Below are 6,582 nucleotides of genomic sequence, written 5' to 3' on the forward strand. Positions count from 1 at the left end.
CAGAAGATAGATAAATAGAACAAATAGAGAAAATAGAAAACAGAACACAAATAGAAGAATAAAAGAAAATAAAACACAGACACAGAGAATATAATACAAATAAGGAAAGCATACATTCATACAACAATCATAACAGAGGAAATATACAACCAAGTATGATGCATGTCTGTCCTATGCAGGCCATGAGCTCACGTGTCGGTTTACACCCTGCAGCCTGGTGCACAGAAATTGTGATTACACTTTAATTATGTAAAATTCATCGCTCTTTCTTTCCCTGGTAATGGTGCCAAAAACATGATGCCAATACCATGGTTCACAACTTCGCACAACTAACCAGCAAGTGCACTGGGTCGTCCAAGTAATACCTTACGTGAGTAAGGGTCGAATCCCACGGAGATTGTTGGTATGAAGCAAGCTATGGTCACCTTGTATATCTCAGTCAGGCGGATATAAAATAGTAATGGGGTTTTCAAAAATAATTAATAAAATAGGGATAGAAATACTTATGTAAATCATTGGTGAGAATTTCAGATAAGCGCATAGAGATGCTTTCGTTCCTCTGAACCTCTGATTTCCTGCTGTCTTCATCCAATCAGTCTTACTCCTTTCCATGGCTGGCTTTATGCAAGGGCATCACCGTTGTCAGTGGCTACATCCCCTCCTCTCAGTGAAAATGGTCAACGCACCCTGTCACGGCACGGCTATTCATCTGTCGGTTCTCGATCATGCTGGAATAGGATTCACCCTCCTTTTGCGTCTGTCACTAACGCCCAGCAATCGTGAGTTTGAAGCTCGTCACAGTCATTCAATCATTGAATCCTACTCGGAATACCACAGACAAGGTTTAGACTTTCCGGATTCTCTTGAATGCCGCCATCATTCTAGCTTACACCACGAAGATTCCGATTAAGAGATCTAAGAGAAACTCATTCAATCTAATGTAGAACAGAAGTGGTTGTCAGGCACGCGTTCATAGGGAATGATGATGATTGTCACGTTCATCACATTCAGGTTGAAGTGCGAATGAATATCTTAGAAGCGGAACAAGTGAATTGAATAGAAAACAGTAGTACTTTGCATTAATCTTTGAGGAACAGCAGAGCTCTACACCTTAATCTATGGAGTGTAGAAACTCTACCGTTAAAATTACATAAGTGAAAGGTCCAGGCATGGCCGAGATGGGCAGCCCCCAAAACGTGATCACAGGATCAAAATACGATCCAGGATGTCTAATACAATAGTAAAAGGTCCTATTTATAATAAACTAGCTACTAGGGTTTACAGAAGTAAGTAATTGATGCATAAATCCACTTCTGGGACCCACTTGGTGTGTGCTTGGGCTGAGCTTGAGTGTTGCACGTGTAGAGGTCCTTCTTAGAGTTGAACGCCACCTTTTGTGCCATTTTGGGCATTGAACTCCACTTTGCAACTTGTTTCTGGCGTTGGACGCCAGAATTGGGCAGAGAACTAGCGTTGAACGCCAGTTTGTGTCATCTAAACTTGGGCAAAGTATGGATTATTATACATTTCTGGAAATCCCTAGATGTCTACTTTCCAACACAATTGGAAGCGCGCCATTTTGATTTTAGTAGCTCCAGAAAATCCACTTTGAGTACAGGGAGGTCAGAATCCAATAGCATCAGCAGTCCTTCTTCAACCTCTGAATCTGATTTTTGCTCAAGTCCCTCAATTTCAGCCAGAAAATACCTGAAATCACAGAAAAACACACAAACTCATAGTAAAGTCCAGAAATATGAATTTAACATAAAAACTAATGAAAACATCCCTAAAAGTAACTAGATCCTACTAAAAACGTACTAAAAACAATGTCAAAAAGCGTATAAATTATCCGCTCATCACAACACCAAACTTAAATTGTTGCTTGTCCCCAAGCAACTGAAAATCAAATAGGATAAAAAGAAGAGAATATACTATAAATTCCAAACTATCAATGAAACAGAGCTTCAATCATATGAGCGGGACTTATAGCTTTTTGCCTCTTGAATAGTTTTGGCATCTCACTTTATCCATTGAAGTTCAGAATGATTGGCATCTATAGGAACTCAGAGTTTAGATAGTGTTATTGACTCTCCTAGTTCAGTATGATAATTCTTGAACACAGCTATTTTATGAGTCTTGGCCGTGGCCCTAAGCACTTTGTTTTCCAGTATTACCACCGGATACATAAATGCCACAGACACTTTGTGACTCAGCTTTGTTAAAGTCCCCAATTAGAGGTGTCCAGGGTTCTTAAGCACACTCTTTTTTTTTTTGCTATGGACCTTGACTTTAACCGCTCAGTCTCAAGTTTTCACTTGACACCTTCACGCCATAAGCACATGGTTAGGGACAGCTTGGTTTAGCCGCTTAGACCAGGATTTTATTCCTTTAGGCCCTCATATCCACTGATGCTCAAAGCCTTGGGATCCTTTTTATTTGCCCTTGCCTTTTGGTTTTAAGGGTTATTGGCTTTTTGCTCTTGCCTCTTGGTTTTAAGAGTTTTTGGCTTTTTCTGCTTGCTTTTTCTTTTTCTTTCTATTTTTTTTTCGCCTATTTTTTTTCTGCAAGCTTTGTTCTTTGTTGCTTTTTCTTGCTTCGAGAATCATTTTTGTGATTTTTCAGATTATCAAATAACATGTCTCCTAGTCATCATTCTTTCAAGAGCCAACATATTTAACATTCTTAAACAACAACTTCAAAAGACATATGCACTATTCAAGCATACATTCAGAAAACAAGAAGCATTGTCACCACATCAATATAATTAAGCTAAGTTCAAGGATAAATTCGAAACTCATGTACTTCTTGTTCTTTTGAATTAAAACATTTTTCATTTAAGAGAGGTGATGGATTCATAGGACATTCATAACTTTAAGGCATAGTTACTAAATACTAATGATCATGTAATGAAGACACAAACATAGATAAGCACTTAACATAGAAAACGAAAAACAGAGAAAGTAAAAACAAGGAATGAGTCCACCTTAGTGATGGTGGCGTTTCCTTCTTGAGGAACCAATGATGTTCTTGAGCTCTTCTATGTCTCTTCCTTGCCTTTGTGGCTTGATTCCTAGTGATTTTTGGTATTTCTATCCTCAGTTGCTTCCAATAACTATGTGGAGGGAAGTGCATCCCCTGAGGTATCTCAGGGATCTCTTGATTTGCAGCCACATGTTCTACCACTGAGCTATAAATCCTTTACATAATTGTTTTACCACACCAAACTTAGAATGTTGCTCTCCCTCGAGCAAAAGAAGAAGGAATAGATGAAGAAGAAGATGTGGAAAAAACTAGGATTATGAGGAAGGAAGGTGGGGATCCTGTGGGGTCCACAGATCCTGAGATGATCCTGTGAGGTCCACAGATCTTGAGGTGTCAAGGCATTTACATCCCTGCACCAATTTATGCATGCAAAATGCCCTTGCACACAACTCTGGGCGTTCAGCGCCCGGTTGGTGCCCATTTTGGGCGTTCAACGCCCATTTACTGGCCATTTCTGGCGTTGAACGCCAGAACCATGCTTGTTCTGGGCGTTCAGCGCCAGCTCCTCTCCAGGGTGCAATTCTGGCGTTCAACGCCCAGATGATGCCCATTTCGGGCGTTCAGCGCCCAGATACTGCCCATTTTGGGCGTTCAGCGCCAGAACCATGCTCTGTTCTGGCGTTGAACGCCAGGCAGATGCTTCCTCCAGGGTGTGATTTTTCTTCTACTATTTTTGATTCCGTTTTCAATTTTTATATTTATTTTGTGACTCCACATGATCATGAACCTATAAAGACATATAACCAAGAAAAATATAGTTAGATAAAAATTGGGTTGCCTCCCAACAAGCGCTTCTTTAATGTCAATAGCTTGACAGCGGGCTCTCATGGAGCCTCACAGATGTGCAAAGCTTTGTTGAGACCTCCCAACACCAAACTTAGAGTTTGGATATGGGGGTTTGACACCAAACTTAGAGTTTGGTTGTGGCCTCCCAACACCAAACTTAGAGTTTGACTGTGGGGGCTTTGGTTGACTCTGCTTTGAGAGAAGCTTTTTCTGCTTCCTCTCCATGGATGCAGAGAGAGATCCTTGAGTTGTAAACACAAGGTTGTCCTTATTTAATTGAAGGATCAATTCTCCTCTGTCCACATCAATCACAGCTCTTGCTGTGGCTAGGAAAGGTCTTCCTAGGATGATGGATTCATCCTCTTCCTTTCCAGTATCTAGGACTATGAAATCAGCAGGGATGTAAAGGCCTTCAACCTTTACTAACACGTCCTCTACTTGTCCATAAGCCTGTTTTCTTGAATTGTCTGCCATCTCTAATGAGATTTTAGCAGCTTGCACCCCATAGATTCCCAGTTTCTCTATTACAGAGAGGGGCATGAGGTTTATCCCTGAACCAAGGTCACACAGAGCCTTAAAGATCATGGAGCCTATAGTACAAGGTATTATGAACTTTCCAGGATCATGTCTCTTCTGAGGCAATGTCAGTTGATCCAGATCACTTAGTTCATTGATGAACAAGGGAGGTTCATCTTCCCAAGTATCAATGCCAAATAATTTGGCATTCAGCTTCATGATTGCACCAAGAAACTTGGCAGTTTGCTCTTCAGTAACATCCTCATTCTCTTCAGAAGAGGAATACTCATCAGAGCTCATGAATGGCATAAGGAAGTTCAATGGAATCTCTATGGTCTCTAGATGAGCCTCAGAGTCCTTTGGTTCCTCAGAGGGAAGCTCCTTGTTGATCACTGGACGTCCTAGGAGGTCTTCCTCCTTGGGATTCATGTCCTCTCCTTCCCTTACAGGTTCGGCCATGGTGCTTACGTCGATGGCCTTGCACTCTCCTTTTAGATTCTCTTCTGTATTGCTTGGGAGAGTACTAGGAGGGATTTCAGTGATCCTTTTACTCAGCTGGCCCACTTGTGCTTCCAAATTTCTAATGGAAGACCTTGTTTCATTCATGAAACTCACAGTGGCCTTAGATAGATCAAAGACTAAATTTGCTAAGCTAGATGGATTCTGCTCAGAATTTTCTGTCTGTTGCTGAGTGGATGATGGAAAAGGCTTGTTATTGCTAAACCTGTTTCTTCCACCATTATTAAAGCCTTGTTGAGGCCTTTGATCCTTCCATGAGAGATTTGGATGATTTCTCCATGATGGGTTATAGGTGTTTCCATAAGGTTCACCTAAGTAATTCACCTCTGCTATTGCAGGGTTTTCAAGATCATAAGCTTCTTCTGCATAAGAAGCCTCTTGAGTACTGTTGGATGCAGCTTGCATTCTATTCAGACTCTGAGAAATCATATTGACTTGCTGAGTCAATATTTTGTTCTGAGCCAATATGGCATTCAGAGTATCAACCTCAAGAACTCCCTTCTTCATAGGCGTCCCATTATTCACAGGATTCCTTTCAGAAGTGTACATGAACTGGTTATTAGCAACCATGTCAATGAGTTCTTGAGCTTCTGCATGTGTTTTCTTTAGGTGAATGGATCCACCTGCAGAAGTATCCAATGACATCTTTGATATCTCAGATAAACCATCATAGAAGATATCCAGGATGGTCCATTCTGAAAGCATGTCAGAAGGACACTTTTTGGTCAGCTGCTTGTATCTTTCCCAAGCTTCATAGAGGGATTCACCTTCTTTCTGTCTGAAGGTTTGAACATCCACTCTAAGCTTGCTCAGCTTTTGAGGAGGAAAGAACTTGGCTAAGAAAGCCGTGACCAGCTTATCCCAAGAGTTCAGGCTGTCTCTGGGTTAAGAGTCCAACCAGATTCTAGCTCTGTCTCTTACAGCAAATGGGAAAAGCATGAGCCTGTAGACTTCAGGATCTACTCCATTAGTCTTAACAGTATCACAGATCTGCATGAATTCAGTTAAGAACTGAAAAGGATCTTCAGATGAAAGTCCATGAAACTTGCAGTTTTACTGCATCAGAGAAACTAGCTGAGGTTTCAGCTCAAAGTTGTTTGCTCCAATGGCAGGAATGGAGATGCTTCTTCCATGTAAATTGGAATTAGGTGCAGTAAAGTCACCAAGCATTCTCCTTGCATTATTATTATTTTCGACTGCCATCTCCTCTTCCTGTTCGAAAATTTCTGAAAGGTTCTCTCTGGATTGTTGTAATTTAGCTTCTCTTAGTTTCCTCTTCAGAGTCCTTTCAGGTTCTGGATCTGCTTCAACAAGAATGTTCTTGTCCTTGCTCCTACTCATATGAAAAAGAGAGAACAGAAAAATAATAATAATAGGGGTCCTTTTTACCACAGTATAGAGGTCCCAGTGTGAGTAGAAGAAAAGAAGAAGAAGAAATCCGAACACAGATGGAAGAGGGGTTTGAATTTGGGTGAGATGAAGTGTTAGTAGATGAATAAATAAATAGAGGGAGATGAGAGAGAAGGAGAATTTTCGAAAATAATTTTTGAAAAAGAGTTAGTAATTTTCGAAAATTAATTTTGAAAAGGGTTAATAGTTTTTCGAAAATTCAAATAAAAAATAAAATAATTAGTTTAATTAAAAAGAAATTTTGAAAAAGGGAGAGATATTTTCGAAAATTAGAGAGAGAGAGAGAGAGTTAGTTAGGTAGTTTTGAAA

General features: G+C 40.3%; 1 non-coding gene across 1 annotated transcript; it reads left to right on the forward strand.

Annotated features, from left to right (window-relative positions):
* Positions 1-5,562: 5,562 nt before the first annotated feature.
* On the forward strand, positions 5,563-5,670 carry LOC112731534 (small nucleolar RNA R71). The gene has a single exon (XR_003167308.1). It is a non-coding gene; the product is annotated as a small nucleolar RNA R71 (small nucleolar RNA).
* The last annotated feature ends 912 nt before the right edge of the window (positions 5,671-6,582 follow it).

The sequence above is a fragment of the Arachis hypogaea genome, chromosome 12 (genome assembly GCF_003086295.3).
Source record: "Arachis hypogaea cultivar Tifrunner chromosome 12, arahy.Tifrunner.gnm2.J5K5, whole genome shotgun sequence".
Lineage (NCBI taxonomy): Eukaryota > Viridiplantae > Streptophyta > Magnoliopsida > Fabales > Fabaceae > Arachis > Arachis hypogaea.